Genomic DNA, 22,720 nt, shown 5'->3' with positions numbered 1-22,720 from the left:
ATATACTTTTTAAATTTCAAGTTTTGAAATGCTCACTTCATAGTTGTTCACCATAAAGCAGGGTATGAAAATTTCGTTTGGTGTGTTGCCTCACAGGTAACGTGACATGCTAATTGTGAGTCAACACTGGTGGAGACGGCATCACCTGCATCCGCTCACTGAACTGCCATGAATAGAGCATTTGAAATTGCGCAATGTGTACGAAAGTTCCAAAAGCTCAGACAGTAAGCCGGAATTAGTTTCATTAGTTCCAATAGGTCGTTGTACGATTTCGGACACAGGATCGACACAGGGTCGCGATGGCGTGTTGCGATACATGGCGTGTTGGACGGATGTGTTGCGATGGCGGCACAGGGTCGCGATGGCGGCACAGGGGCCTGGCGCGGCCCATCGCTCCGTTTCGATGGGACCCATACAAAAGTTATATCGTTGGAAAGCTCTCGTCAAGGCGAACTCGATAGGCTATATGCCAGTACCCAATACGCGCTTAATACTATATCTGTACTATTATACTATTGGTGGTTTGCTGCTGCTGTGTTATTGACCTTTGTAAATATTTGTTTCGCTTTCAGTTGAAATGGATCGCAGTCGACTGGGTAACCTCCATGGGAACAACAACTCAGCCCCGCCTAAGAAAAGGCTAAAACCGCTGTTTGCTAACCATCAACAGCACGGACGGCTTGTGAAGGACAACATCGACGGCACCACAACTGAATTTATTTATAATAATTTTGTTGATGAAGAAGAGGTCCATACCGCGTTAGTCGGCGATTCTATCTTCGACAGCATATCTGTTCAGAACTGTGTTGCCTATCCCTTATCGGGGGGGAAAGTTAATCAGTTTTTTGTGTTGCTGGATACCTTGGCCGTCTACAGAATTGTTATCCTGGCTGTAGGTGGTAACAATCTTGATGCGCGCAATGGACCGGGCGAAGATCCAACTGATGTATTGGAGAAAATACGGGCCTTATACAGTGCCATCAGAAATTTGTCGAACCGTCCAAGAGTGATCGTGTGCACTGTACTGAAGCGAAACTGCACTCACTTTAACATCCAAAGTTTCAACGCGCAACTAAGCCAGTCAAACTTGCCTTTTTTCAAGCTGCACAAAGAAGTGCACAAAGCGAGGTCTTTTTTACCTGACGGCGTCCATCTAAACGAGAAGGGTAGAAAGGAGCTTGCTTGCGCAATCAACAAAGCCGTGCGAGAAAATCAATTGAATTAGCTTAAATTTGATTGCTTTCTTTGACTACTTGTACCTTTGTTTTTTTTATTACTTTGATTTATTTGTACTATTGCAATTTGATTGCTTTCTTTGACTATTTGTACTTGCACTATTGCAATTTGATTCAATTTACATTTGACCGATTTTGACAAAAAATTGATTACATTAGTAGTAGTAGGTGCTAGGTGTATTAGGCGAAACACAAGTTAGAAGACACGCCAATTAGCTGGCAGCTTTCATCAAGACGACGTGAAAATGACCAAAATCGGAACTGTATAACTAAAGTTGTGTTATTAGAAGCGTCGACTTAATTACGTTCGGCCGTCATAATTTGTCCGGTTGTGATAGATTCATATCAAGTCCCACGAGCCACGGAGGCATGGCTATGTTAGCTAGCAGTAATAGCCGATTAATGTTTGTTTCACAACTAAAGAGTGCTACATTTACCGCTTAATGCGCGGGTAATTATCGTGAATTGCGGTGTTCGAGTTGTTATATTTGCTCAAGTGTCGGCTAAAAGGTGTGTCGTCTAATTTGTATGTTGGCCAATTGACCGGCCACGGTAGTAGTAATAGTAGTAGTAGAAAGTTAAAATTGACGAACGTTAGCGGGTGTTTCTGCCCGCTTCGATTTTTCACTAAGCGGATCTTTTCCGCTTCGACCGGTATTGTAAAATTTCAATAAAATTAAAATTGACGAACGTTAGCGGGTGTTTCTGCTCGCTTCGAATTTCCACTGAGCGGATCTTTTCCGCTTTGACCGTTATTGTAAATTTTCAATAAAATTAAAATTGACGAACGTTAGCGGGTGTTTCTGCCCGCTTCGAATTTCCACTAAGCGGATTTTTTCCGCTTCGACCTTTATTGTAAAATTTCAATAAAATTAAAATTTACGAACGTTAGCGGGTGTTTGTGCCCGCTTCGAATTTCCGCTAGGCGGATCTTCCGCTTCGACCGTTATTGTAAAATTTCAATAAAATTAAAATTGACGAACGTTAGCGGGTGTTTCTGCCCGCTTCGAATTTCGACTAAGCGGATCTTTTCCGCTTCGACCGTTATTGTAAAATTTCAATAAAGTTAAAATTGACAAACGTTAGCGGGTGTTTCTGCCCGCTTCGAATTTCCACTGTGCGGATCTTTTCCGCTTCGACCGTTATTGTAAAATTTCAAAATTAAAATTGACGAACGTTAGCGGGTGTTTCTGCCCGCTTCGAATTTCCACTAAGCGGATCTTTTCCGCTTCGACCGTTATTGTAAAATTTCAATAAAATTAAAATTGACGAAAGTTAGCGGGTGTTTCTGTCCGCTTCCAATTTTTAGACCTATAACTTAAGATGAAGTAGAAATTAGCAGTTATAATTAGTTGAAATTAGAATACCCATAACTTCTTGAAGATTGATGGCGATGGTGGATTTAGGCGTGAATGTACTGCGGTAGGACACGAGGTGAAAGTTTTTTTGAGCTGTCATCTTTTATTACATGTTGTGCTTTTTAAGAAACCTTTTAGAAATTTTTATAATTTTTTTCTATTCGATATAAACTTTTTTGGAACACAAAAATGTTTTCAGTTGAACGGCTGATATGCTGCAACAAACAAAAATTGTGTTCAGACAAAATTTTTTCTGGGTTTGGAAAGTGGTACTGCGATTGAAACCAGGTTTCTTGAAAGTCCTTTGTCTGAAATTGAGCAACTGTGGCAAGAAATAAAACAGCTACGTGAAAAAATAGATGGGTTAAGGCAACGAGTAGAAGACCTAGAAGTTGAGTATATTGAGTTCTCGGAAAGCAATGAGGAGTCCAGCTACACGACAACTGCTTCCATATCAAGTGCTGAAAATATGGAGCCGATGAATGGATTTTATTAATTTTTGTTTCCTCAAAGGTGCAGTGTGAAACTTTCGTAGTGTTACTTTGTTTGACTTTGTTTTTCTTATTCTCAGAGCTTGATCTTTTTGATAATGATAGTCGCAAAGCAATTCATTTGGCTGTAGAGTTTGATTGAAATTGTTAATAATTGTGCATGAAGTTGATGTTTTTTTTGTCTTTTCGCTTTCTTCGTTGGTTTGCAATTGACTCTCAATTAAATGAATGTTGACTCGAACGTCTTTGACAATTTTCTCCGTTATTTTTTAAATTTCTGGATTGATCTGTTTTTACTGACCTAACGATTTCAGAAATGCCAATGAAAATCGAGTTTGTTTTCCTGACAGCAGGTTGTCAGGTATAAAAAATTGGGTTATTTGATGGGCGTTGGCTCAAGAGTTTTCAAATAAATGATCGATTGAAATTAGAGATTGATGGAAAAACTAATCTGTTGATCGATGGTGTTGAAATTGAATGCGTGTTGTTAAAACACGGGCCTCCTGCGGCAATGCAAGTTGAATTCGAGCGATACCAAGAAATTTATGGGGCTTTCGCACAACAGTTTGAAAACCCAGTAAGTGGTACCCCACCTACAGGTGCAAAGTGGACCCTCAGCCAAGGTGGGACACCGACTACAAGGCTAGCAACTGCAAGTCCAAGGGTTTTGGTTAGAGCTCCTCTTTTTTCTCTCTGTGAAAGAGTTATTGCAATAAATATAAAACATTTGCTGTCTAAGAAGTCAATAAAAGATAAACATTGTAATTTTTTGCGAGAAATTTAAGCAGATAAAATATCATAGCGAGTGACTACTGCAATCGTTAAGCTACGATCCGAAAATTTGGTTGACTCGTTATCAGTTCTTTGGTTTTGTCAGTTAAAAACATTCTTGTTTAGAAATGCGCTAATCATGAAAGATTGCTGGAAGTTCTTAATGAGGACAAAAAACTCATCGCAGAGGTTATACAAGCATATGAGAAGACGGTTTTGTCCTGCAACAGAAAGCTGGAGAGCGAGCTCCAGAAATTGAAAACCATTGTAAGATCTTGCCTCAGTGATACAAAAGTTTTGACCATTTTTTTGGTAGAGGTGGTTTGTAGCAAGTTTTTATAAAGTTTGCTCAATTTTTGCGCTCAGACTTTTCTGTCAAGAAACGTTTATTTTGCCAAGTTTTGGATAGATTCCAAACTATCTGTATTTAGAAAGATCTCAAGAAAGTTGATGCAGACAATGACACAGAAGAGGCAGGTATAGCTATACCAAGTTTTTATGAGGAAGTTGATTTGGATAATTTCAAATCCGGAAGATTTGTCAAATCCGGAAAATAATTTCAAACAACTTCAAATCCGGAAGAACTGGGAAGAAATCTGCGAACAGCATTATGGGGCGAGAAGGGTCTACAGAGGGATATCATATCCCCAACCCGAGAAAGCGAAGTGCGGAAGCCTGCATCTCCCAAGAGAACAAAAATCTGTAAAGGTATAATGATCAAAAACTAAGTTGTCAAAAACTGGGTTTCAAGAATAAGTTGTCGGAAGTTCAAACTGATTTTCTCAAATGATTTTTTTCTGTTTTCGTTTTTGAAGTTTTTTGTAACCATTTTTTATGATTAATTTTCCTAAAAAGCTTAGCTTAGGTGTGTTTTCATCTGCTTAAGGCCTTGTACAGAGACAGTTTCCACCTCGTCTTTGGCCAGATGCGTACAATGAAGCTCGTTTGGCTGCCAACAGAGCTGGCATGGATTCACTTCGATACAAGAAACGAAAATCTGATCCTTTTTGGGTGAATCAAATGAGGGAAAAGGCAGAGGCCAAGAAAAAGCGACAGGGAAAGAAACTCCCCGAGACTTCTCAAAGTTGTGTAGATTTGAGCGAATCTGAGACCGAAAGCAATGAGTTTCCATCCAATAATCAGGAGTAGCAATTGTTGTGAGTGATTTTTGAAATTTGAAAAATTGTAATTGAATCAGACGTTAAACACGGTAAATTTGGGTTCCTATATGTAAGTGTTGTCTTTTGCGGAAGCACGCAAAAGTGTTACAGATGAGAATTTGTGCTACTTTAGTTTTAATTTGTCTTCTTAAAGGTGCTATTTCTCGAAGTGGAAGTTTTGGATGAAATCAACTCATTTAAATTGTTGAAAATCAAATCACTTTTTTTCAAATGATTTAACACAAGAACAATTTTATGCAAGAAATACTAATTGCAGATTCGCAGAAAAAACATAGAAGTAATTTCGCTCTAGCTAGTTTGAAAGTTTTAAGATAGTTAAGAATGAAGAAAATTGAATTGTAATCAAGATTAGGAACCTTTTGTAGTGATTTTAGAATCGGCTGTTTTTCTTTAGTTCTGTTTTGAAACAAATTGTAATTGAGTCAGACGTTTAACACGAGGTTGATTTGGGTTCCTATATCCTATACGTAAGTGTTGTCTTTTGCAGAAGTACGCCTAAGTGTTACAGATGAGAATTTATGCTAGTTAGTTTCAGTTTGTCTTCTTAAAGGTGCTATTTTTTGTATTGGAAATTTTGGATGAAATCAACTCATTTAGGTTGTTGAAAATCAAGTCTTTTTTTTCAAATAATTTAACACAAGAACAATTTAATGTAAGAAATTCTAATTGCAGATTCGCAAACAACATAGAAATAGTTTCGCTCTACTTTGTCTGCAAATTTTTAGATCGTTGAATATGAAAAAAGACAACTTGAGATCTGAACCAGCGAAAAGCCATAACCTATTCGACTCTGAGGCTGAAAGAGAGGATAGTATAAAGGATAGCATTTTGAGGGACAACTTAGCATGGCTTTTTGTGAAAGACAATTTGATTCTTATTACTTACAGCAGCACCAAGTGGCCTAAGAAAATAAAACCCTCAGAAATTTTGAGTTTAATTGAAGGAGAGAGTTACAACCTGCAAGTTAAAGACCAATCTGTTTCTTGTCGTTTGTTGTCTAAAGGCAATCATAAAAAAGTAGAGGAAGCAATGAAGAGTTTTCAAGCAGAACTAGACGGTGGCAAAAGTCCTACAGAATTGCGCAAAAAAGTTCTAGCTGCGCCGAAGGCTCCTGTAGTTGATGATGTCAACTTTTTGAGTCGTTCCCGCGCTCCAGTTATGAGCAGCAGAGAAGTCTGCCTAGGACAATCAACTGAGCGGAAGAAATCAAAAAAGGCTAAAGTCGAAAAGTTAACGCAGCCAGCCGTTCTCCAGGGCAGCCAGAACGAGAACATTGTAAAAATTAAAGGTTTTCAATAATTTTGATCACAAACCAGATCATATGGTTCCAGTTGTTTCTAAATCAAAATCAGTCGCCAAATTAAATAAACATTTATGCATACATACATACTTCCATACATAAATACATACAAACAAACATACATATATAATAATTTTAATCATCGCAGACGTCAGTGGGTGTTTCTGCTCGCTTCGAGTTTCGAATTTTGGTGTGATTGGAAAATTTGCTCTTTGCGTTTTTAGCAGCCCTCTGATAATCTGAGTTTCTCACAACCTTGCTCCAGTTCTTTACCTGAGATCAGCGCCAACATGGTTTCAATCAGTGGAACCAACAAAGACGATTGCGGCCCCAATTGCTCTTTTTTAAAAGAGTATCTCGATAATCACGTTCTGGAGATGAACGAGTTGATGAAAAGCTTTGAAGAGAAACGAAAGATCGACGACAAGAAGCGAGCAAACCTGTGTGCAAGAATCGACGAGAAAGTTAGATTATTGTTTGCTTAACAATTTGGTATCACTCAGCCTTAATTGCTAGACCTTTTTGGCCTTACCCATGACAACTGGTAGTGACAAGTGGTAGTAGACAAATGAGTTTCTGCAAGAAATAGGCGCAGTTGGTTACATGAAAACTTGTTTCAGACTGCAGAGTTGAAAGAAATTCGCTTTGTTGACCATCACGGCTACCAGAGCATAGACGATCATCCTTCCCGCGGCACATCTATAGTTGCTGTTATACACAACGATGAAGATCTGATGACAATGCATGCCGGATCTGAAGTCGGGAAATTTGCGCGGGCCCTCTTTTAGAAATTGTTGCCAGAAAACGAGCGTGCAGGTGTTATCCTTGAGCCGAGAAGACGTGAAGCTGACGGCCGCAAAGAAGCGCCAAGTGAAATTCTCGAAAAGTTCAGGAGTAGGTTTTTTTAGTAAAACTTATTCGTCAGCTTCGCCGTAGGAGTCATCATTGAATGACAGCCTTAAATAGCATGAATTAAGAGATCGATCTTTCCTTGACCTGAAAACCCAAAAACCTAAGTTAATTGATGAGCAAAAATGACTAGGTTTTTCTGCCTGTTTTAGAAGTTGTAGAGCAAAAGTACCCAGATACACCAAAACTGGCTTTCGAGACTGCAAGAAAAGCTGCCAACCAATACGGCAAGGATTGTCGGAAACGACATTCTAGTTTAGAAGCGAATGAGTAGTTGTTTAGAAGATCATTGTTTGTAATGTGAAGGCCATCTCTTTGATCTCGTTTATTGTACTGATACGTTGCTTCCTATTTGTAGAAATACAGTTCCTTAGAAAATACTCGCCTTTCTGCCTTTACTTCTACTCTAGTGTTTAACCTAATTCCCTGTTTAAATCATTTGATATTATATTGTTTAGTTGATGAGTTTGCCGTTTTCTGAAGCTCGGTTTTCGTGTTGTGATCATAAATTCAAAGTTTACTTGATAGTTTTTCATACATACAAATTTAATTTCGTACTTACTTAAATACATACTTACATTCAAAACTTTAATAATGTTGAAATACGCAATAAACGTTAGCGGGTGTTTCTGCCCGCTTCGACCGCGGATTTAAAACTTTAAATTTGAAATTCCGGGACTTTAGCGGGTGTTTCTGCACGCTTCGAAGTTTTATTACTTGTTCTGCTTTTAACTTTGTTACTTGTTTAAGTTAATTTTAATAATACTTAAAAACTTTAATAATGTTGAAGTACGCAATACACGTTAGCGGGTGTTTCTGCCCGCTTCGACCGCGGATTTAATACTTTAAATTTGAAATTCCGGGACTTTAGCGGGTGTTTCTGCACGCTTCGAAGTTTTATTACTTGTTCTGCTTTTAACTCTGTTACTTGTTTAAGTTAATTTTAGTAATACTTAAAAACTTTAATAATGTTAAAGTACGCAATAAACGTTAGCGGGTGTTTCTGCCCGCTTCGACCGCGGATTTAAATCTTTAAATTTGAAATTCCGAGACTTAAGCGGGTGTTTCTGTCCTCTTCGAATTTTTATTACTAGTTCTGCTTTTAACTTTGTTACTTGTTTAAGTTAATTTTAATATTACTTAAAAACTTTTATAATGTTGAAGTACGCAATAAACGTTAGCGGGTGTTTCTGCCCGCTTCGACCGCGGATTTAAATCTTTAAATTTGAAATTCCGGGACTTTAGCGGGTGTTTCTGCACGCTTCGAAGCTTAATTAGATAATAGATAATTTTATGTTAGGTTTGGAGAGTGCTCTTTTGCATACATACGTTAATCCCTTCATGCATTCATTCGTTTATTCATTCATTCACCTTGATTAAATTCTAATTAAGTTTTTCAAGTCATATGATGATAACTTGCGAAGAATTGGTAATTGTGGACGGACAAGTAGTGCGTCAAATCTTAAGCAAATTCGATGTAGTTCCTCAAACAATGCTTCCGTTGATCAGTTTTGAAGAGTATGAGAAACGTTTGAAAGCAGACAGACGACTTTTTAAAGCATACTCGTCTTTAAAAGAACTCTATGAGGCCTCTATTGAGAGGGGTTTCGAAATCTTGCCAGACAGTTTCGGGGGCTTTGGCCTCTTCAATCATACAGAAAAGACCTTGAAGCCTTCGCTGGAACCCCTAAGACCTTTTCCTGTTGGGCCTATTGAAAGTATTCCTCAGGAATTACAAAACGAAATGTCTGATTTGTCAGTCATGCGCGGTGAGTTGGAAAGGGATGAACTAGTGCTATTGGGTCCAATTCGTTTTGCCAACCACTCCCGCTCCCCGAACACCAAATTTTTTATGGGATACACAAGCTCTTTCCTCCCCCACAATAGATGCATTTTTCTCCAAGTTATCAAGTCTATAGAAGTTGGAGAAGAAATCACAGTGAGCTACGGTAACAACTATTTTAAAGATGGCCGATTGAAATGTAGATGTCCGCACAAAGAGAAGCATGAATCATATAATGAAATCTTGCCACCCACGACACCCCGAGAACAACGCCTGGGTGATATTTCGACCCAATCTTTACATGCTTCAGGAAATTCAAGTGAAATTTTTCATTCCGGAGAAAGTTTCGGTTCAAATTATGGAGCAAGTCAATCGAGTGTTGGTACGCCTACCGATTTTGGAAGTGCCATAAAAAGAAAATTCCAGAATCAACGGAAGAGGCGCGTGAAAAGAAGGTTGGTGGACAGTTCAAGTAGACACATTCAAACGTACATACACCAAGTTGATTCTGTGCGTTCCTCAGATGTTGAAACTGAGGAGAATAGTACCCATGGGAGTATGCCTGTTTCTGCTGATGACATAATGTCCGATCCATCTTGTGAAGTTGCTTCTATAGGTGAATCGTCACGAATCGGCTAGATATCATCTCAGACCACGACAGTGAAGACGTAGTCGACACGGAAAAAGACTGTTACGACCATAGCAAAGATGGCTTTCAACTTTCTTCTCAGCCTCTATTGTGTAATTCAAACGTCACTGTCCATAATGCTGCACTTGGTTTATTTGCAATTTCTGCCCGTTATTGTTTACCCGACGAAGCGCTGTATGACCTTTTAAAATTTCAAAAGATTATTCATCCAAATGACCGTCTACCTGCTCCAAATTTTTTGAAACAAGAGACAAAGAAACTGACAGAGCAATACATAAAGCACAGCGAGAACAATGGCAATGGGGAAGTTATTTATCTAAATTTTTTCGACAAATTGGTGCAGAATGTTCAAAAGTACATTAATGAAATAGTGAAATACGCAGACCCAGAAACAAAAACAGATCTAAAACTCTCGAGTCTTTTTGAGGAAGGTACAATCCATTTGAAACTTATAATTAACGTTGACAGAGTTCAGGTTCGAGAATCTAGTGATTGCTCCGCTTACCCTCTCTGGGTTGCTTTAGCTGACCTGCCACCAAAACTCAGATCATCATTCGATAATATTTTTCCCTGTTCTTTGTGGTACGGCAAAGGAGAAATTTCGTGGGATCCCATTTTTGATCACTATGCTTCTGAGATTTCAAAAGTAGAGAATATTAAATACAATGAACGTTCGTACCAAATCCGCTTCACTACAATTTTCTTGATTGTCGACCTCGTCTGCAAACATGATGTTCTGAAAATGAAAAAATTCAACGGTTATTATGGCTGTGAGCTTTGTACTATGAGGGGAATTCAGAGATTTCCAGGTAGTCATTCGTACCCGAATGATCGCACCTTCACAATGAGGAATCCTGCAGAGCATGAGCACTTGGTTAGACTATTTGAGAGCGGAGTCGTTGACGAAAGAAAGGGAAGAAAAGAGAAGGATCCAGAAGTTGACACCTTGGGTGTCAAAGGACGCTCGAAAATTTTCGACATTGTTCCGAACCTGCCATTGACCTGCCTTATAGACACCATGCACCAATGCCTTAAGGGTGTTGCTCACGAAGTCATCAAATTTTTCGCTGAACAACTCAGCTCGATTGAAATAGCCGAAATTGACAATGCAACTGAAAAAGTACGTTTACCAAGCGAGTTCAAGCGGTCGATCAGATCACTGCGCTCACTTGATCATTTCAAAGCAAATGAATTGAAAACTTTTCTTCTTTATTTTTCACCCATAGTTTTTCGTAAGTTTTTCGAAAGTTCTGTCGCCCATGAGACTAACATTCAAAATCTTGATTACCTAGCATTTTCACTACGATCCATGTACGAGATTGTATCACAAGCAAGCCTATGCGGACATATTTTAGAAGTCTTTTGCTATAATATGTCGTTTCGCTATCCGCTGAAAAAATTTGATTCTATCAAATATCATTTATTAAGACATCTAGCATGGCAGTGCGCTACCTTTGGGCCATTGTGGACTACTTCGGCTACGATGTTTGAGAACGCAAAAAACCACCTTATAAGAACTCTGACTGGAACGGTAAATACTTGCAGTTTAATTGTCAGTCGCTATATTCGTAATCGACAACTTGGCAGCTTTGAAACGAAAGAAGACAATCTGACATGTTTTGTTAAAAAACTGAAAAACAAACCTAGCGATTTCAAAGAGGACTTGTGCGTAGAAAGGAATGACGTTTTCAATGAGACCCAAGCTAAGTTTCCAGAAGCTCGTTTGTTCGGCAGATTTCGAGGGCTGTTACATCTTGACAGCCAGAGTTATACGAGATCAAACGCTAACAGTTTTGTCGCAATTCGTGAGGATGGTGAGTTTAAGGTGGGTCAGATTCTACTGTTCGTAGATCGAAGTTCAGCGATCTTCTGTTTAGTACAGCTGTACGAGATAATTGAAACAGTCGTTATTGATCTCAGGTCGACAGAATTTGAAAAGGAATCAGGTGTCCTTGAGCCTCTTGCATATCGTGTTACAGAATTGCCTGACATTCAGCTTCTGAGAGTGGATTCAGTTCAAAATAAGCTTATCAAGTTTTTCTTCCTGGGCGATCTTTACTTTATCAACGTGCTAAAACATTTCGAGCACGATTAGATTTGAAGGACCGTTTAGTTCTTAAAATTTAATTTTTACTTGTTCTGATAGTTTAGTCGAGATTTGCCTACTTGCGTAGGTTTCTGATAGCAAGGGAACTAAATCAATACTTTGTTTAAGTGGAGCTTCTGAGTGAATTTACTGGTTTCTGAAATTTTTTTTTCTCAAGAGTACATATATACATTTATTACACATACATACATACTAATTATAATATTACTTAAAAACTTTAATAATGTTGAAATACTCAATAAACGTTAGCGGGTGTTTCTGCCCGCTTCGACCGCGGATATTAAACTTTAAATTTGAAATTCCGGGACTTTAGCGTGTGTTTCTGTCCGCTTCGAATTTTTATTACTAGTGCTGCTTTTAACTTTGTTACTTGTTTAAGTTAATTTTAATATTACTTAAAAATTTTAATAATGTTGAAGTACGCAATAAACGTTAGCGGGTGTTTCTGCCCGCTTCGACCGCGGATTTAAATCTTTAAATTTGAAATTCCGGGACTTTAGCGGGTGTTTCTGCACGCTTCGAAGTTTAATTAGATAATAGATAATTTTATTTTAGGTTTGGAGAGTGCTCTTTGAGCCCTGATTTGTATCTAGTGCTCTCCTCATTTCTCCTATAACCTCTAAACAAAAAAATAGTATCTATTTGTTTAGATTTGGAGAGTTTTGGAGCTTGGTTTTGTATCTAGTGCTATGCTTATCTCTCCTATAACCTTCAAACAAAAGAAATATCTGTTTGTTTGTTTACATTTGGAGAGAGTTCCTTGAGCCTGGTTGTGTACCTGGTGCTGTGCTCAATTCTCCTAAATCTTTTTGTAACTCCACCACTGCCGGTCCCAAGTCCGGAATGAAAAAGGAGGAGGGTAACATGAACAGAGCATACTGGAAAGAATTCGAAAAGTTGATTATAAATTCAACTATAGAGACTTTTTCCGAAATTTTTTATATTGATTCAATATAATATTGCTTCAAACTTATTTTCATAAATCAAATATGTTCATATTGCTTGATATATATTGCTTCATACGTAAATTTCCGATTAATTCGAATAATTAATTTTAAAAAATTTTTAAAAATAGGTCATTTTTATCGGGTCAAGGAGTTGTCCATATCGAACCAAACTTGGTATGGAGTATCCCCTGTCAATATAGAGTCTGAAACAAAAAGATTTTGCTATAGCTTGCCTAGGAAAAAAGTTAGTTTTTCATACGGAAATTTTGACTTATTCGCTTATTCTATTTTCAAAAATATAGAAATTTCATCGGGTCAAGGAGTTGTTCAAAGTGAACCAAATTGATATCCCAGACTACCAGTACTATTTAGGTTGTTATGCAAAAAGAATGGTCCGCCTAACTTTCCTAGAAAAAAAGTTAGTTTTTCATACGGAAAATTGCTGTTATTTCAAATAAATAATTTTAAAAATAGGTCAGTTTGGTCGGGTCGAGGAGTTGCCCAAATCAAACCAAACTCGGTATGGAGAATCCCATAGGTATCTAAAGTGTAAAACAAAAAGAATTTCTGCTATAGCTTGTCTAGGAAAAAAGTTGGGTTTTCATACGGAAATTTGCTATTATTTCAAATAAATAATTTTAAAAATAGGTCTATTTAGTGGGGTCGAGGAGTTGTCCAAATCGAACCAAACTCGGTATGGAGAATCCCCTGTCAATATAGAGTCTGAAACAAAAAGATTTTGCTATAGCTTGCCTAGGAAAAAGTTAGTTTTTCATACGGAAATTTTGACTTATTCGCTTATTCTATTTTCAAAAATATAGAAATTTCATCGGGTCAAGGAGTTGTTGAAAGTGAACCAAATTGATATCCCCGACTACCAGTACTATTTAGGTTGTTATGCAAAAAGAATGGTCCGCCTAAATTTCCTAGAAAAAAAGTTAGTTTTTCATACGGAAATTTGCTATTATTTCAAATAAATAATTTTAAAAATAGGTCAATTTCGTCGGGTCGAGGAGTTGTCCAAATCAAACCAAACTCGGTATGGAGAATCCCATAGGTATCTAGAGTGTAAAACAAAAAGAATTTCTGCAATAGCTTGCCTAGGAAAAAAGTTAGTTTTTCATACGGAAATTTTGACTTATTCGCTTATTCTATTTTCAAAAATATAGAAATTTCATCGGGTCAAGGAGTTGTTCAAAGTGAACCAAATTGATATCCCAGACTACCAGTAATATTTAGGTTGTAATGCAAAAAGAATGGTCCGCCTAACCTTCCTAGAAAAAAAGTTAGTTTTTCATACGGAAATTTGCTATTATTTCGTTTAAATTGCAATTATTGAATTTTAAAAATAGGTCTATTTCGTCGGGTCAAGGAGTTGTCCAAATCGAACCAATTTTGGTATGGAGTATCCCCTGTATATATAGAGTCTAAAACAAAAAAAAATTTGCTATAGCTTGCCTAGGAAAAAAGTTAGTTTTTCATACGGAAATTTTGACTTATTCGCTTATTCTATTTTCAAAAATATAGTATTTTCATCGGGTCAAGGAGTTGTTCTAAGTGAACCAAATTGATATCCCAGACTACCAGTACTATTTAGGTTGTTATGCAAAAAGAATGGTCCGCCTAACCTTCCTAGAAAAAAAGTTAGTTTTTCATACGGAAATTTGCTATTATTTCAAATAAATAATTTTAAAAATAGGTCTTTTTCATCGGGTCAAGGAGTTGTTCAAAGTGAACCAAATTGATATCCCAGACTACCAGTACTATTTAAGTTGTAATGCAAAAAGAATGGTCCGCCTAACCTTCCTAGAAAAAAAGTTAGTTTTTCATACGGAAATTTGCTATTATTTCAAATAAATAATTTTAAAAATAGGTCAATTTCGTCGGGTCGAGGAGTTGTCCAAATCAAACCAAACTCGGTATGGAGAATCCCATAGGTATCTAGAGTGTAAACCAAAAAGAATTTCTGCTATAGCTTGCCTAGGAAAAAAGTTAGTTTTTCATACGGAAATTTTGACTTATTCGCTTATTCTATTTTCAAAAATATAGAAGATTCATCGGGTCAAGGAGTTGTTCAAAGTGAACCAAATTGATATCCCCGACTACCAGTACTATTTAGGTTGTTATGCAAAAAGAATGGTCCGCCTAACTTTCCTAGAAAAAAAGTTAGTTTTTCATACGGAAATTTGCTATTATTTCAAATAAATAATTTTAAAAATAGGTCAATTTCGTCGGGTCGAGGAGTTGTCCAAATCAAACCAAACTCGGTATGGAGAATCCCATAGGTATCTAGAGTGTAAAACAAAAAGAAATTTTGCTATAGCTTGCCTAGGAAAAAAGTTAGTTTTTCATACGGAAATTTTGACTTATTCGCTTATTCTATTTTCAAAAATATAGTATTTTCATCGGGTCAAGGAGTTGTTCAAAGTGAACCAAATTGATATCCCAGACTACCAGTACTATTTATGTTGTTATGCAAGAAGAATGGTTCGCCTAAATTTCCTAGAAAAAAAATTAGTTTTTCATACGGAAATTTGCTATTATTTCAAATAAATAATTTTAAAAATAGGTCTTTTTCATCGGGTCAAGGAGTTGTTCAAAGTGAACCAAATTGATATCCCAGACTACCAGTACTATTTAAGTTGTAATGCAAAAAGAATGGTCCGCCTAACCTTCCTACAAAAAAAGTTAGTTTTTCATACGGAAATTTGCTATTATTTCAAATAAATAATTTTAAAAATAGGTCAATTTCGTCGGGTCGAGAAGTTGTCCAAATCAAACCAAACTCGGTATGGAGAATCCCATAGGTATCTAGAGTGTAAACCAAAAAGAATTTCTGCTATAGCTTGCCTAGGAAAAAAATTAGTTTTTCATACGGAAATTTTGACTTATTCGCTTATTCTATTTTCAAAAATATAGAAATTTCATCGGGTTAAGGAGTTGTTCAAAGTGAACCAATTTGATATCCCAGACTACCAGTGCTAATTAGATTGTAATGCAAAAAGAATGGTCCGCCTAACTTTCCTAGAAAAAAAGTTAGTTTTTCATACGGAAATTTTGACTTATTAGCTTATTCTATTTTCAAAAATATAGAAATTTCATCGGGTCAAGGAGTTGTTCAAATCGATTTAAACTCGGTATGGAGAATCCCATAGGTACCTAGAGTGTAAAACCAAAAAAGATTCTGCTATAGCTTGCCTAGAAAAAAGTTGGGTTTTCATACGGAAATTTGCTATTATTTCGAATAATTTTGCGAGTATTATTTTAAAAATAGGTCTATTTCGTCGGGTCAAGGACTTGTCCAAACCAGACCAATTTTGGTATGGAGTATCCCCTGTATATATAGAATCTAAAACAAAAAAGAATTTTGCTATATCTTGCCTAGGAAAAAAGTTAGTTTTTCATACGGAAATTTGCTATTATTTCAAATAAATAATTTTAAAAATAGGTCTATTTCGTGGAGTCGAGGAGTTGTCCAAATCGAACCAAACTCGATATGGAGAATCCCATAGGTATCTAGAGTGTAAAACACAAAGAATTTCTGCTATAGCTTGCCTAGAAAAAAAGTTGGTTTTTCATACGGAAATTTGCTATTATTTCGAATAATTTTGCGAGTATTATTTTAAAAAAAGTCTATTTCGTCGGGTCAAGGAGTTGTCCAAACCAAACCAATTTTGGTATGGAGTATCTCCTGTATATATAGAGTCTAAAACAAAAAGGAATTTTGCTATATCTTGCCTAGGAAAAAAGTTAGTTTTTCATACGGAAATTTTGACTTATTTGCTTATTCTATTTTCAAAAATATAGACTTTTCATCGGGTCAAGGAGTTGTTCAAAGTGAAACAAATTGATATCCCAGACTACCAGTACTATTTAGATTGTTATGCAAAAAGAATGGTTTGCCTAATTTTCCTAGAAAAAAAATTAGTTTTTCATACGGAAATTTGCTATTATTTCAAATAAATAATTTTAAAAATAGGTCTTTTTCATCGGGTCAAGGAGTTGTTCAAAGTGAACCAATTTTGGAATGGAGTATCCCCTGTATATATAGAGTCTAAAACAAAAAGAAATTTTGCTATAGCTTGCCTAGGAAAAAAGTTAGTTTTTCATACGGAAATTTTGACTTATTCGCTTATTCTAATTTCAAAAATATAGAATTTTCATCGGGTCAAGGAGTTGTTCAAAGTGAACCAAATTGATATCCCAGACTTCCAGTAATATTTAGGTTGTAATGCAAAAAATGGTCCGCCTAACCTTCCTAGAAAATAAGTTAGTTTTTCATACGGAAATTTGCTATTATTTCGTTTAAATTGCAATTATTGAATTTTAAAAATAGGTCTATTTCGTCTTGTCAAGGAGTTGTCCAAATCGAACCAATTTTGGCATGGAGTATCCCCTGTATATATAGAGTCTAAAACAAAAAGAAATTTTGCTATAGCTTGCCTAGGAAAAAAGTTAGTTTTTCATACGGAAATTTTGACTTATTCGCTTATTCTATTTTCAAAAATATAGAATTTTCATCGGGTCAAGGAGTTGTTCAAAGTGAACCAAATTGATATCCCAGACTACCAGTACTATTTAAGTTGTCATGCAAAAAGAATGGTTCGCCTAACTTTCCCAGAAAAAAAATTAGTTTTTCATACGGAAATTTGCTATTATTTCAAATAAATAATTTTAAAAATAGGTCTTTTTCATCGGGTCAAGGAGTTGTTCAAAGTGAACCAAATTGATATCCCAGACTACCAGTACTATTTAGGTTGTAATGCAAAAAGAATGGTCCGCCTAACCTTCCTAGAAAAAAAGCTAGTTTTTCATACGGAAATTTGCTATTATTTCAAATAAATAATTTTAAAAATAGGTCTTTTTCATCGGGTCAAGGAGTTGTTGAAAGTGAACCAAATTGATATCCCAGAGTACTAGTAATATTTAGGTTGTAATGCAAAAAGAATGGTCCGCCTAACTTTCCTAGAAAAAAGTTAGTTTTTCATACGGAAATTTGCTATTATTTCGTTTAAACTGCAATTATTGAATTTTAAAAATAGGTCTATTTCGTGGGGTCAAGGAGTTGTCCAAATCGAACCAAATTGATATCCCAGACTACCAGTACTATTTAGGTTGTTGTGCAAAAAGAATGGTCCGCCTAACCTTCCTAGAAAAAAAGCTAGTTTTTCATACGGAAATTTGCTATTATTTCAAATAAATAATTTTAAAAATAGGTCTTTTTCATCGGGTCAAGGAGTTGTTCAAAGTGAACCAAATTGATATCCCAGACTACCAGTACTATTTAGGTTGTAATGCAAAAAAAATGGTCCGCCTAACCTTCCTAGAAAAAAAGTTAGTTTTTCATACGGAAATTTGCTATTATTTCAAATAAATAATTTTTAAAATAGGTCCTTTTCATCGGGTCAAGGAGTTGTTCAAAGTGAACCAAATTGATATCCCAGACTACCAGTAATATTTAAGTTATAATGCAAAAAGAATGGTCCGCCTAACCTTCCTAGAAAAAAGTTAGTTTTTCATACGGAAATTTGCTATTATTTCGTTTAAATTGCAATTATTGAATTTTAAAAATAGGTCTATTTCGTCGGGTCAAGGAGTTGTCCAAATCGAACCAAATTGATATCCCAGACTACCAGTACTATTTAGGTTGTTATGCAAAAAGAATGGTTCGCCTAACTTTCCTAGAAAAAAATTAGTTTATCATACGGAAATTTGCTATTATTTCAAATAAATAATTTTAAAAATAGGTCTTTTTCATCGGGTCAAGGAGTTGTTCAAAGTGAACCAAATTGATGTCCCAGACTACCAGTACTATTTAGGTTGTCATGCAAAAAGAATGGTTCGCCTAACTTTCCCAGAAAAAAAATTAGTTTTTCATACGGAAATTTGCTATTATTTCAAATAAATAATTTTAAAAATAGGTCTTTTTCATCGGGTCAAGGAGTTGTTCAAAGTGAACCAAATTGATATCCCAGACTACCAGTACTATTTAGGTTGTAATGCAAAAAGAATGGTCCGCCTAACCTTCCTAGAAAAAAAGCTAGTTTTTCATACGGAAATTTGCTATTATTTCAAATAAATAATTTTAAAAATAGGTCTTTTTCATCGGGTCAAGGAGTTGTTGAAAGTGAACCAAATTGATATCCCAGAGTACTAGTAATATTTAGGTTGTAATGCAAAAAGAATGGTCCGCCTAACTTTCCTAGAAAAAAGTTAGTTTTTCATACGGAAATTTGCTATTATTTCGTTTAAACTGCAATTATTGAATTTTAAAAATAGGTCTATTTCGTGGGGTCAAGGAGTTGTCCAAATCGAACCAAATTGATATCCCAGACTACCAGTACTATTTAGGTTGTTGTGCAAAAAGAATGGTCCGCCTAACCTTCCTAGAAAAAAAGCTAGTTTTTCATACGGAAATTTGCTATTATTTCAAATAAATAATTTTAAAAATAGGTCTTTTTCATCGGGTCAAGGAGTTGTTCAAAGTGAACCAAATTGATATCCCAGACTACCAGTACTATTTAGGTTGTAATGCAAAAAAAATGGTCCGCCTAACCTTCCTAGAAAAAAAGTTAGTTTTTCATACGGAAATTTGCTATTATTTCAAATAAATAATTTTTAAAATAGGTCCTTTTCATCGGGTCAAGGAGTTGTTCAAAGTGAACCAAATTGATATCCCAGACTACCAGTAATATTTAAGTTATAATGCAAAAAGAATGGTCCGCCTAACCTTCCTAGAAAAAAGTTAGTTTTTCATACGGAAATTTGCTATTATTTCGTTTAAATTGCAATTATTGAATTTTAAAAATAGGTCTATTTCGTCGGGTCAAGGAGTTGTCCAAATCGAACCAAATTGATATCCCAGACTACCAGTACTATTTAGGTTGTTATGCAAAAAGAATGGTTCGCCTAACTTTCCTAGAAAAAAATTAGTTTTTCATACGGAAATTTGCTATTATTTCAAATAAATAATTTTAAAAATAGGTCTTTTTCATCGGGTCAAGGAAATGTTCAAAGTGAACCAAATTGATATCCCAGACTACCAGTACTATTTAGGTTGTAATGCAAAAAGAATGGTCCGCCTAACCTTCCTAGAAAAAAAGTTAGTTTTTCATACGGAAATTTGCTATTATTTCAAATAAATAATTTTAAAAATAGGTCTTTTTCATCGGGTCAAGGAGTTGTTCAAAGTGAACCAAATTGATATCCCACACTACCAGTAATATTTAGGTTGTAATGCAAAAAGAATGGTCCGCCTAACCTTCCTAGAAAAAAAGTTAGTTTTTCATACGGAAATTTGCTATTATTTCGTTTAAACTGCAATTATTGAATTTTATATAATGGTTTATATAATTGTTTTATTTATTGTTTTCTTTTATTTTCTTTGGAGATAGAGTTTAGACCTGGTTTTTTGGCCAGTGCTTTGCTCAGAAATCTCCTATAGTTGAATGTTCATAACTCCGCCGTAGCCGGTCCCCAGCCCGGTTGAGATAAGGAGGAGGGAAACACACCCAAATCATAATGGAAAAATCTCATAAGTTGATTTTTTAAAATCAAATTGAGATATTTCCGACACTACCGTAGCTAAATTTATACACTCATTTAGTGCATCTGATCAGACTACCGCGTGCTTTCGAGACGGTTTAAGGGCCGAGGATTTTGCCCAAAATAACGGGGAAAAGAGTGTAAAGAGTGTAAAAATAATATTTTTACACCGTTAGTGCCCCCCTAACTAAGGGTTTAATAACGGGGAAAAGAGTGCAAAGAGTGTAAAAATAATATTTTTACACCGTTAGTGCCCCCCCTTATTAAGGGTGGAATTACATATTAAAGTGCAATTTACGGGTGTAAATTATAGAAAAAGAGTGTAAAAAAGAGTGTAACAATAAGTTTTAACGGTGTAACAAAGAGTGTAACAATAAGTTTTAACGGTGTAATAAAGAGTGTAAAAATAAGTTTTAACGGTGTAATAAAGAGTGTAAATTTAAGTTTCAACAGTGTAATCAAAAGAGTGTAAAAATAAGTTATTCCACTCTTTTTCCTCCGTTAAATCTTAAAATTACACCGCTAAAATTACACTCTAACAGGGAATTCCACCCTTAATAAGGGGGGCACTAACGGTGTAAAAATATTATTTTTACACTCTTTACACTCTTTTCCCCGTTATTTTTAGGCAAAATCCTCGGCCCGGGTGTCAAAATGCGGAGGCACCAGCCCAGACAAATAAGCCCCATAAACCTGCAACCATCTAGGCTCGATATCTTAAAACTACTTAGCTGACAACGTCATCAGTTCCGTTAAAGTTGCAAACATTCTGAAGGTCTCCCCAGCATATCAACCCAAGTCGGTACTCAAATCAAGGATAACCGTTGACGTATCGATGAGGTAGAGACCAACCTTACGCCTGTGTTCACTTGCATTGTTATTTTAAATATCAATGTTATTTGATTTGGGTCAAAATCCTTTAAGTAAAACCAACATGCATGGCTTGTTACCTCCCCACTCACTAACGACAGCTCCGAACTCCTTGAAAAATAAAATCCAAACCAAACTTAACCAAAATAAGCAGCACAATTGTACGCATTCTGTAACGGTAGATGCCATCGCCGCTGTTAACACGGTTGATTACAGCCTAATTCTGGTTACCTTTTGTAACCTGCCGAAGTGTAAAAAATATGGGCAATCTCATACAAAAAGGCACCCGGGCCGAGGAACTTGGCCAAAATTATGTAAGATCAGCGGCAACTAGCGTTGACAAGTCGGAAAATTCACCGCAATTTTCTTACATAATTTTGCGTTGAATGCGTTGAATTTAAAGACAAAAAATCAACGCATTCAACGCAAAATTTTGTAAGAAAATTGCGGTGATTTTTCCGAATTGTCAACGCTAGTTGCCGCTGATCTTACATATTTAGCGTTGAATTTAGCGTAGATCTTACATATTTAGCGTTGAATTTAGCGTAGATCTTACACATTTAGCGTTGAATTTAGCGTAGATCTTACATATTTAGCGTTGAATTTAGCGTAGATCTTACATATTTAGCGTTGAATTTAGCGTAGATCTTACACATTTAGCGTTGAATTTAGCGTAGATCTTACATATTTAGCGTTGAATTTAGCGTAGATCTTACATATTTAGCGTTGAATTTAGCGTAGATCTTAAACATTTAGCGTTGAATTTAGCGTAGATCTTACATATTTAGCGTTGAATTTAGCGTAGATCTAACACATTTAGCGTTGAATTTAGCGTAGATCTTACACATTTAGCGTTGAATTTAGCGTAGATCTTACACATTTAGCGTTGAATTTAGCGTAGATCTTACATATTTAGCGTTGAATTTAGCGTAGATCTTACATATTTAGCAATTAATTTAGCGTAGATCTTACACATTTAGCGTTGAATTTAGCGTAGATCTTACACATTTAGCGTTGAATTTAGCGTAGATCTTACATATTTAGCGTTGAATTTAGCGTAGACTAAGGTCTACGCTAAATTCAACGCGAAATATTTACGATCTACGCTAAATTAAACGCTAAATATGTAAGATCTACGCTAAATTCAACGCTAAAATTGTAAGATCTAAACTAAGAAAAGCTTTACGTTTTTTCGATTTTTCCACATCGTGTAGTTACCTGAATCAGCTTCATCTGATTTTATTGTCAACTCACAAAACAGCCAGCTAGCAGCAGAGAGCTAAAATAGGTTTACTACTGTCGGAAAAAAACATCAGTTGATCCAACGAACAACTTTGAAATTTTCAAGTATGTTTTGGGTGTGTTCCCCTCCTCCTTCTCTCAACCGGGCTGGGGAACGGCTACATCGGAGTTACAAACAACAATAGGAGAATTGAGTCCAAGCAAACGGCAAAAATCCGCGCTATAAGACTCTCTCCCAGGAAAACCAAACAAATAAAACCAAAAAAATTATAACATAGCAAAAATAATACATAGCGAATAAGTCGATACTTCCGATTGAAAAAAGAACTTTT

General features: G+C 35.9%; 1 protein-coding gene across 1 annotated transcript in view; it reads right to left on the bottom strand.

The window, feature by feature from the left end:
* Positions 1–22,720, bottom strand: part of LOC142335912 (uncharacterized) — a 120,586-nt gene that overhangs the window by 81,636 nt on the left and 16,230 nt on the right. The window lies entirely within an intron of this gene.

Source organism: Convolutriloba macropyga, chromosome 3 (assembly GCF_964194025.1).
Source record: "Convolutriloba macropyga chromosome 3, txConMacr16.3, whole genome shotgun sequence".
NCBI classification, from domain to species: Eukaryota; Metazoa; Xenacoelomorpha; order Acoela; family Convolutidae; genus Convolutriloba; species Convolutriloba macropyga.
The sequence above is the reverse complement of the archived record's forward strand: the minus strand, read 5'-3'. Positions and strand labels throughout refer to the sequence as shown.